The sequence below is a fragment of the Aricia agestis genome, chromosome 18 (genome assembly GCF_905147365.1).
Source record: "Aricia agestis chromosome 18, ilAriAges1.1, whole genome shotgun sequence".
Classification (NCBI taxonomy): Eukaryota; Metazoa; Arthropoda; class Insecta; order Lepidoptera; family Lycaenidae; genus Aricia; species Aricia agestis.
In genome coordinates, this window is record NC_056423.1 from 3826229 (window position 1) to 3837705 (window position 11477).

Sequence of the window (11477 nt, forward strand, 5' to 3'; positions counted from 1 at the left end):
CCCAAACCACTGGACGGATCGGGCTGAAATTTGGCATTCAGGTAGATGTTATGACGTAGGCATCCGCTAAGAAAGGATTTTGATAAATTCCAACCCCAAGGGGTTCAAATAGGGGATGAAAGTTTGTATATAATAATACTTCTTAACGTGAGCGAAGCCGCGGGCAAAAGCTCGTAATATTATAAAGCTGAAGAGTTTGTATGTTTGGTTGTTTGAACGCAATTATCTCAGGAACTACTACACCGATTTAAAAAATTCTTTCACTAATGTATAGCTAAGATGTTCCTGATTGCTTTAACCAATAACTTATGAGCTATGTACGGCACGGGCGGACCACTAGTTATAATATAAACATACACCGATTACCCCCACATCGTGCATTGTTCCGTCAAGCAATCTTAAAGTTTTACACCACGTATAATAAATAATATACAGCTATACTACAGTACTTTCATCAATCTGTCAGGTAAGACTCCAGCTGTAATTAAGTAACATGTCTAGATAGACTCAGTCGTCAGTCATCAATAACGACTGACAGGGTAATGGTAATATCTAGTTAGTAATGTAAGGCTTGTCGACGTAGCTAATATTTCATCTGGCTTAAAGTCCACAACCAATACAAAGAATTTTACAACTGGTATTTTCATCAGAATCATTTACCTTTAGATTTTGTAAGGCTAGAGCTATAAAATAAAATAAAATATTAAACTGGCAGCCATAACTAGCCTAACATTCCTGCATCGCGCTATCGAAGTTTTCTGAGCGCGTCGGTATATATACGACAGCTGAAATATATCACGTGGGCTTTGGCCTGACTGGACATACCACCTCACGCGGTCGGAAGTTCTTCCTTTGCTGCCTCCACGCATGTTATTTCCCACAATTCACAAATTACTTTATTCCAGACTCCAGTAACAATCTGGCGCTGTATTAAATCACTGGATTGGAATAATGTAAACTGGCATTTAAATTACTTTCCTACTAAAACATCAGTCAATATAGTTTCTCAATGGAGTAGAGCGGTTCTCAATAGATAGTCTAATCTACCTAATCGCTGGTTCGGTGTTTGTTAGTCAACAAACATTAATCGTGTTGACTTTGTCGCCGTCAGTAATAAATGAATGTATTTAAACTTTTGAGGGTAGTTGATAATAGATTTCTAATAATAGAAGCGAAATCCCGCCTCTAGGTATTTGGAATAATGGTAGGTACTATCACAGATTATTAAATAGTAAATAGTTACTATATAATGGCACTACAGGGAAAGTTTTCGCTTCATGCCTCTATCATGAAGATCTCCTTAGGGCGTCCATAAATTACGGTATTTAGGGGATGCGGACGAATTGCACCAAATCTCACATGAATGATCGACTGATCGTTATACCTGCAGAGCCGCCCCTCGTCACAAAACTATCTGATCAATTAACATAGTTTAGTTTAAGTAATGAAGTAATGAAGAATTTACTATGCCTATCTATGTATCCTGAGTTTGGCAACAAACACCGAGTCCCGACAATTGATATATAGAATTTGAAATCTTTAACGCTTTAATTACACCTTAACTCAATACATTGACTACAACTAATATTAAAATGTGTCTGTCTGTCTGTTACCTCTTTACGCCGAAACCGCTGAGCCGATTTTGCTGAAATTCGATATGGGGATAGTTTGAGTCTAGGAGAAGGTCATAGCATACTTTTTATCCTTGAACAAATGCACGGTTCCCGCGCGATAAATGTATTTTGACGCAACTGAGTTGCGGGTGTCATCTAGTTTACAGTTTTCACGACGAAATAGAAGTATTTTATCACATTATCCTGCTCACGAATGGTGCCACATGTATCATTATACTTTCAAATCGCATATCGCTCCCGAAATGTGTCATATTGCGACACCACGGCCTCTCCATACTACTAGTACTAACGGGAGATGTAATGTTAAAATTAGTTACTGGGATGATATAACACCTTAAGGAGCAGCGCAGACGACAGACTATCCGTGACGCACTTTTTAGACTGTGGAAATAGAACCTATGCAATTACATGCAGTAACGCACACGACGCGCAGCGCAGACGTGTGCGTTACTGCATAGGTTCTATTTCCACGACTAAAAAGTGCGTCTCGGATAGTCTGTCGTCTGCGCTGCGCCTAAAATTAAAAATACAAGTTAAGAATCCTACTATGTTATCGGTAATCTAGCTGACCCAGCAAACGTTGTTTTGCCTTGATTTCTAGTATCAATATAAAAAGTAGAAAAAACCTATTATCAGGCCTAACGAACGTAAATGCAAAATTTCATTAAAATCGGTTGAGCCGTTTTGACCTGGAACGCACAAACGCTGTGACACGAGAATTTTGTATATTAGATAATATTATACAAAATATGAGGTGGAAGAAAATTATATACTCTGTACTTAATATTATGTATATCAATTGCTTATTTAAAGTCGATTAGGCATAAAATAATTATTGTTATAGTACTCAACTCAACTAGCTAAAATTCGTTTCATGTATGGTATGGATATTAAATGTAGGTATTATTGGCATAGACGACAAAATTCAAAAAATCCAGAAAGTCACATGAGAATATTATTTGTAGCGAGACAGAAAATAAAATATTATGTGTAAAATGAATATGTCTTTCAGACTTTTCTTCAATGTTAAATGGGTGTTCCGTTCAGTGTTAACTTGCCCATAAAACATAAATTACTTAAATTTTTGTCGAGTATGGCAATATTTTTCCTGCCTAAACGTCTTTTTAACCCCCAACAGAAAAGAGGGGTGTTATAAGTTTGACGTGTCTGTCTGTCTGTCTGTTTGTCTGTGTGTGTATCTGTCCGTGGCATCGTAGCAAAGCTGGCATGATCGAGAGTGTTCTTAGCTATAATTCATCATCATCAGCCTGCTCAGTCCTGGACAATCAGGGTTTATCTGGTTCATGAAAGGCCGTTAGCAACTTGTAGTCATTTGATGGGTTTTATATTTCATTCTAGTTTGTGATATTTGTGAATATACATTATACGTATACACATAATAATGGAAAGTTGACCTGGTGCTGCAGCATCACCTGGTAATCAATAGGATATCCAACTCCTCGCCAACTAAGAGCAGAGGTTTCGTGTTTGGGCTCATTTTAATTGTGACAACCAGTAAGAAGTAGATAAAGTATAAACAGTAAATATTTACATGCTGCTGCTGCAGCATCACCTGGATTCTATAGGAACCGAGCTTCGTATGAACCCAAAGTGGAGGTTTCATGTTTGGGCTCATTTTAACGGCCTCATCGAAAAGGACATTGATAGATGGTAATCATGAAAATATGATTCTGTTGATAGGAATTATTCTGCACTATAACCAACACAAGTTTAAAAATTATGAAATAAAATTAAATTAAGAAATTAAAAAAAAACCCCCCGCCAAAACAACTTTAAAAAGTAATGAAATAATATTTACTGCCTTTAAGTTCAAATGATTCCTAACTTGTGTAAAGTAATAATTATTTTAGTCCATAATTGTTGTCAAGGTGTGTCGGGGGACCGCTAATGTAGATGTTTAATTTCACTTAATAAGTTTAAGGATCAATTCACAGCGATCTGAATCGAGATAGGTAATCAGCGGCGGTTGTAGGTTAGTTTACTTGGCGGTCCCCCGACACACCGTGACAACAATTATGGACTAAAATAATTATTACTTTACACAAGTTAGGAATCATTTGAACTTAAAGGCAGTAAATATTATTTCATTACTTTTTAAAGTTGTTTTGAAGGGGGTTTTTTTTAATTTCTTAATTTAATTTTTATTATTTCTAAGCAGCCTACTGATAAGACATAAAATACGTTAAGGCATAGTTTGCGTATAATAGGACGTATCCTATTTTACGCAAACTAACCGTAGTTGTTTTTGCACCTTTTGTGTTTTATATAAGGTGTAGAAACACCGTACTATAATTTAAGAGGAGTCCACACCGCCCTTTTTTCCATACAAACGTTGTCCCCTGTTTCCTCCCTGGATAATGCTAGTAGAGTTATAATTTTTTTCCTGAATATCTACGGCCACTAATACGATGTCCCTATGTTTTCTTTTTTTTCATAATTTAATTATTAAATGAACGTTCTAAAACCCAAAAAAATGGCCAGATTTTCCGCTGTGTTCAAACGTCCAGAAAACAGATTTGGCTAGATTATATAAAAAAAGCAAAACATAGGAACACAGCTCAAGCCTTTTTTTAATCTTTAATGAAAAAAGTACTTAAATCGGTTAAGTTTTGGAGAAGGAATCAGGGGACAACGAATCGTTGATTTTCTGGATTTTCTGCAGTTGTCTCTATCGCGTTCTGCGGTATAGGCTTGAGGTAAGGGAGACAGCTATAGATATTACACGTACTTTTTTTTCATTTCTCTAGCCCCTGGTGTATCCTCTTAAAGCAACTTTTAAAATAAACAAGTGATGTGAGGTAAATTTAATTATGGAAGTGAGCCAACTTTGCTATAAATTAAATTATATCAAAATCGGACGGCTTTTTACATTTGACCCTGACAATATTTTACTATGGTTTTATTGATAATAATTTTCTGTAGACATGTGAATTGTTTTTAATTTTAGTACCCCATAACTATTAATGTGACAAGTTGTTGTCTACAAGTAACAACAATATCATAATAAAAAAAATATCATGTTTACTATCTGCCAACTTCAAGGGGAAAACGGAAAGAAAATAACGAGAGTTTGATACCAAAATGTTAAAAAAATCTTATATATTTTAATTCAGACTGAACTGTACACAGAATATTTTCTGAACATATCATGAATCATGTTAGTCATGATAGATGCGTACCAAGTATATTCTAATATATAAAAATAAGACAGGTTTTCCTTCCTGACGCTATAACTGCAGAACGCACGAACCGATTTCCACGGTTTTGCATTCGTTGGAAAGGTCTCAGGCCCCGTGAGGTCTATAGAAAAAAAAACAGAAAAAACTTCAAGAGAAAAGCAGGTAAACAGGGAAAATCATATTATGGCAAAACAACGTTGCCGGGACAGCTAGTTTATTATATAATAATATTATCAAGAACTTTTATATAATGTGTCATACGGTTAAAATTTAAAAATGTAGTCTATTATTTTTGTTAAATTAAAAACTAAGTGTTGTCACTTGACCCCCTCCCAAAATACCTTACGTAATTTATGAACAACCCCTAAGATCGTATTAACTACAGTGTGTAACAAAAATAAGTGATAATACTTTAGGGTGTGTACGTGTTACTTGTAGAGAGTTCACTGTGAAAGTAGCAGCGCTAAAAGACGAAAAAATTTTTTCACTTTTGTATGGGCAAGGGCCCGAGCGTCACGAGTTTCCCCATACAAAAGTGAAAAAAATTTTTGGTCTTTCAGCGCTGCTACTTTCACAGTGAACGCTCTACAAGGAACACATACACACCCTAAAGTATTATTACTTATTTTTGTTACACCCTGTATAATAGTCGAGCAATAGCAATAAAGTAGTGTATAATTGTTTACTAATAAAGCATTTACCATGGTGGTAATTTATTGTTTACTTACCTATTACATACTTTGTGCTCTGTACTCAAGAATATTATGATGTATTATGAAGTATTCAAAACGATTGTCACTACGTAGACTCAGCATGATTTAACGTTTAAGAGGGGTTCCACATATTATAGTTTTTTTTCCATACTAAGGTATATTTCTTAAGAAATTGTTATATTATAATTGTTATAAATAACACTTGTTATATTTCTTAAGAAATGTACACATGAGATCATAAAATCAAAATGGGGGATCAAGTGTCCCCTATTCACTGTGAAAATAGTAGCGCTGAAAAAGCATTTTTTTCAATTTTGTATGGGGAAACTCGTGACTGGGGTGCTTGTCTACAGAATGTAACAAAAATAAGTGATATTACTTTAGGGTGTGTATGTGTTCCTTGTAAAGATTTCACTGTGAAAGTAGCAGCGCTGAAAGACCTTTTTTTTTCACTTTTGTATGGGGAAACTCGTGACGCTCGGGCCCTTGCCCATACAAAAGTGAAAAAAAAATCGTCTTTCAGCGCTGCTACTTTCACAGTGAACTCTCTACAAGGAACACGTACACACCTTAAAGTATAATCACTTATTTTTGTTACACACTGTATACAAATCACAAAGAAAAATTTGGTCTTTCAGCGCTGCTACTTTCACAGTGAATTCTCTACCAGGGAAGACACACACGCTTGTTACACCCTGTATACTGAATATACAAGTGTATAGTAATGATACGTGTTTGTGTATAATGATTCTATTTCTCCATTATACCCATTATATCATCACTCCGCGGTGGGACTGGAAGCTCATAATCCAATTCCATGACCTTCAGAGTTCAGACTCTATCGTACGTAAACTTTGTACTTAACATCTACTTAAGCAATTACAGATGATTTTTCCTTAAAGCTCGAATGTGAAAATGCTTCGGCACAAATGGGATCTCTATCTAAATATCTACGCGTTAACTTTGTATGTACCTACTTAACGTTTACTTAAGGAAGTTACAGAGGATTTTTCCTTAAAGCTCGAATGCTAGAGCTTAGACACTAATGGAATATATCGACAGGATCAATACCACGGTCTAGAAAAACCGGCGGAGTGAAACGGCGCTTTTGGGCGAGTGAGGTGACAGCTTACGAGCGCACTGAGAGATTTATTTTAATGTTTATTAATATAGTAAATATTGTAGTTACTATCGTAATCATCATTAAATAAAATTTAATTTATCATTAACCCTCTCCTACTTCTTAGCTTAGTGACTGCAAGGACCAGCGGGGCTAAAATGGTCGCTTTGAAGAATCATGATATGAATCATAATATGATTCATTTTCCTAAAACGTGGGAGAGCCATGCTTCGGCACGTATGGGTCGGCTCGAGCGGAGAAATACCACGTCCTCACAGAAAACCGGCGTGAAACAGCGCTTGCGCTGTGTTTCGCCGAGTGAGTGAGTTTACCGGAGGCCCAATCCCCTATCCCTTCCCTACCCTCCCCTATTCTCTTCCCTACCCTCCCCTATTACCCTATTCCCTCTTAAAAGGTCGGCAACGCACCTGCAGCTCTCCTGACGCTACGAGTGTCCATGGGCGACGGAAGTTGCTTTCCATCAGGTGACCCGTTTGCTCGTTTGCCCCCTTATTTTATTAAAAAAAAAACCGCAAAATGCAACTCTGCTTAAAATTCATTTCTGTATTTTTGTACTGATTTGACATTTGCCAGTTTGACAGTTTTGACAATTCATTTGCCGAATTGATTGAGAGGAATTGCTAAATGTGACCATTTTAGCTCCGCAGAAACGCAACTAGCAATATCATAATGCATAATAATATACAGTGATGATTATTACTTTAGGGTGTGTATTATAATTTATAATTATACTGCACTAGTGAAAGAAGCCGCGATGAAAGTACATTTTTTTTGTGATTTGTATGGGAAAGCTCCCGAGCGTCATGCGTTTGCCCAAACAAAAGTTTTAAATAATTATTACTCTTTCAACGCTGCTACCTTTACACTGAACTCCTGTATAGGGGACTCATATCCACCCTAAAGTATTAGCACTCTGTTTTGTTGTACCTTGCAATAACAGACGTATAACATTAAAAATATGTAAATGTTTAAACAGTTTACTTAACAAACATTTAATTATTTAAATGCCAAAATGTCATGACTCATTCGACCAAAATTCAAGTACCAAAAAGGCAATAAAAAGAATTACAAACTTTATTGTGTTTTTTTTTCGGGATTTTCGGATTGCACTTCTAAGTTCTACCTGCAGGATGTTACAAGAATTTTAATTAGAGTTTTTGACAGTTGCGCTAAGACCTACGTAATATAATTTAATAATATGATAAATGATAATGCGATTGTTTATTGTCTGTCTGTTTCTTAATAGACTGGCTGTAGTATAGGTAGCTAAGCTTAAACCACTGAACTTTATACGTGGGAGAGCCATGCTTCGGCACGAATGGGCCGGCTCGACCGGAGAAATACCACGTTCTCACAGAAAACCGGCGTGAAACAGCGCTTGCGCTGTGTTTCGCCGAGTGAGTGAGTTTACCGGAGGCCCAATCCCCTACCCTATTCTCTTCCCTGTCCTCCCCTATTCCCTTCCCTTCCCTCTCCTATTACCCTATTCCCTCTTAAAAGGCCGGCAACGCACTTGCAGCTCTTCTGATGCTGCGAGTGTCCATGGGCGACGGATGTTGCTTTCCATCAGGTGACCCGTTTGCTCGTTTGCCCCCTTATTTCATTAAAAAAAAAAAAAAAAAAAGAACTGTATTTGGGTCCAAATGATAAAGGATAAGTAGTTTTTTGTGCAGATAAATGTACATTTCCCCCGATATAAACCAAATTATGGATAACATCTACTTATTGTCAATAAAGAAATTATAAGTAATAAATATTTGATCTTATCGAACAAGTTTAGCGAAAAACCCAACATTATAAATCCTAACCTACCACGATTTTCGTGAAAACCCGAATAACATCTTTCGTGAAACTCACCACAAAAAAAAATCTTCACAAAACTAAACACTGTCAACTTTTTAACTGCTAAAAAGTATTCACTGTTTTGTTAACAATTATTAACATCGACAACTGCCGGCTACGTTATTCGTCAGACGCGAGTGTACGAGCTACGCACTCCGGACAGACTGACCGGCCATTGAGTGAAACTATGTAGTATGTACTACTACTAATACTACATAATAAACAGTACTATGCTATGTTGGTATCTCAGGTAGTGCCATGTAGTGCTTAGTTTCTAAGGTTTTTTTTTTGGGTTATCTTCTCGTAGTACTGCAAACGACACATAACAAAGTAGGTAAGTTAACTATTAGGTTAAGTGCTAGTGTCTTAACAGTGCCTAGTTTCCGAAGTTATTTAGCTGGAGTATTATTTAAAATATAATAGCTGATTGAATAAATAATAAATAAAGATTAAAAAAGTGAAGACACATGAAAATATATTCACAAAATACTTACGTACAGAACCCTTCTTATGCGATTCCGACTCTCACTTGGCCACCTCCTCCTCCACCTCGACTATTCTAAAATTATAAAAATAATACAATATTTTGGAATATTTTTAAAAAATAAACTACACGGATGAAATATGTGTAATATTTCATCCATGTAGATATCTATATATCAGTGATTCCCAAAATGGTCGGTGGATCCCAAGATCCACGCGAGACTCGACGGGGGTCTACGGTGGGCCTGACAAAAAGTAAAAATTAATTATTAAATTAAAAAGACTTGATTTCTATTATCAGAAAGCAGCAAAGTGACTGTTACTTAAAATTAAATTAGTACTGTAGGAAAAGTTGGAAAGAGAGGAGTTTGGGAACCTCCGCTCTAAAGAAATAAAGATTATCATCGTTATATTATAAAAAAAAAACGTCTCGTAAAATTGTAATACCCTAACCCTTGTCATAAACCCATTACGTTGTGACAGTATATAGAACGTGTGATAAATAAATTACAATAATAAAATATTATACCACAAAACGCGGAAAACACACCGAAATGAAGATCCCACCAAAAAAAAACCTTATGTGGACGCCTGGCAACACGACCACATAAGGATTTGCCCTGTGAAAAAGATATCAGACCTCATGTAGATTGTAGAGCCAAACTTCTGGCTTCGCCGCACCCCCGGAGTGGGTTGTATTAGGTTTTTTCGTTACGGAATTTCTTGAAGTTTATTTAAAAATAGGTCACGTAGTATGGGTATGCTCCCTTACATCATAAGACACTACAAAAAGCGTTAACAATAACAGCAAGACAACCAACAACAACACTGCATCTGCTTATATTTAATGCGCAATATAAGTCAGGCAGCACTGGCCAAGTTCGAGTTGGAATCATGTGCAACAGGTTCCGTGTTAAACAGCTAAATAAGTATTTTGTCTTTTGATTTAATTGTACTATATTTCTTTGGTACCCTGATTTCCATGTTTTGGATACCGCTGTCAATCCTAGCTACCCAGGAAATGCAGTGGTGGCAATGTAATAATAATAGCTCCCACACCGGTTTCGGTGACGGTGGCCGGTTTCATTGAAACCAGGCCAGCTACACAGGACTAATTTTATAGTGCCCAAGTTTATACTCTCATAACCAAGTGGGACGGAAGACCGACACGACTGGCGAGAGATCAGGCGCGGGACCGACTTTTTACGTGCCCATCCGACGCATGGATCATCTTACTTGTCAGACAATCAGGTGATCAGCCTGCATTGTCCTAACTAAACTTGGAAATAACATGTTTCCAACGCAGGAATCTAACCCACGACCTCCGAGTCAAGAACCGTGCTCTATACCACTAGACCACGAAGGTGGAAATGTATAGTAGGCTTAAACTACTAGTCGTGCAACGCACCTGCAGCTCTTTCAATGTTGCGAGTGGCAATGGGCGACTGTAGTTGCTTTCCATCAGGGCTCGTTTGCTCGTTTGCTCACCTTATCAGGGCGAGCGAAGCGAGCCCTAGTATATCCCACAACTTTTACATTTTGAGGTACACTTTACGGAAAAACTATCACGCCTATTGAGTTGTGCTTTAACAAATACTTAATAGAAATTTTTATTTTTAATTTTATGTAGATGTGTTATCATCAGTCAGTCAAGGTGTCACGACGCGATAGCCCTCACAAAGCTCGGCTTTTAGCTAGTTTTATTTAAAAAAAATAACTAGGAAAATCCCTATTCGACGTGCTGCGCCGTTAGGCAAACTACGAAACCGTATTCCACAACCGTATATCGTTATATAGATTGTGCTTATTCTATGAGTGGCTGAACTCACACTTGGCCGATGTTTAGTCCATTAATAAGAACACGATAGATTCATTACTCATTAACCACAACACGCGCGCGACCGTTATAATATCACAAACCACTAAACGAACGTTAAGGATAATATTCAATTCACATTTCAACTGAGTTTCAGCGTAACGTGTAGATATGATGCAATTTTACATGAGCCAGTGAAAACTGAAATCTGGGGGCACGGCAGTGCCCCCGCCAAGCTTTTTAGCAAAGGCACGGCCGTACCATACTTTTCTCGAAGCGGTTCGCGGCTATTTCACACCCCCTTTATCTTCGATGTTAACAAAGCTAGGGATTTAGAATTTCGGTCACTAGGTGCAAGTATTAAAATTAGCTTAACCTCCAAATTACATGAAATGTCGATAAATAGTTTAATAGTTACGGATGATCAAAGTTACTACATTTTGTCACTCACTGACTGACAAATCATCAAAATTCTAAGGTACTTCTAGCAGACTTAGAACCTTGAAATTCGGTACCCGAATAGGTATTTATTCACAATGAAAGGAAAAATTATGAAATCGGCCAAGTGCGAGTCGGACCAGCGTTCCGTACCATAAAGTTGTATGATAGCCCCCCTTAAATAATAAGTTTATTTATTTTTTATTATTA

The 11477-nt window shown here is 37.0% G+C and overlaps 1 protein-coding gene across 1 annotated transcript in view; it reads right to left on the reverse strand.

The window, feature by feature from the left end:
* The window catches only part of LOC121735991 (prostaglandin D2 receptor), a 41122-nt gene extending 32443 nt beyond the window's left edge, over positions 1 to 8679 (reverse strand). The window contains exon 1 of the mRNA XM_042127003.1: positions 8546 to 8679. The gene's annotated coding sequence lies outside the window, so the exon portion shown is untranslated. The remainder of the gene's footprint in view (positions 1 to 8545) is intronic.
* Positions 8680 to 11477: the final 2798 nt, after the last annotated feature.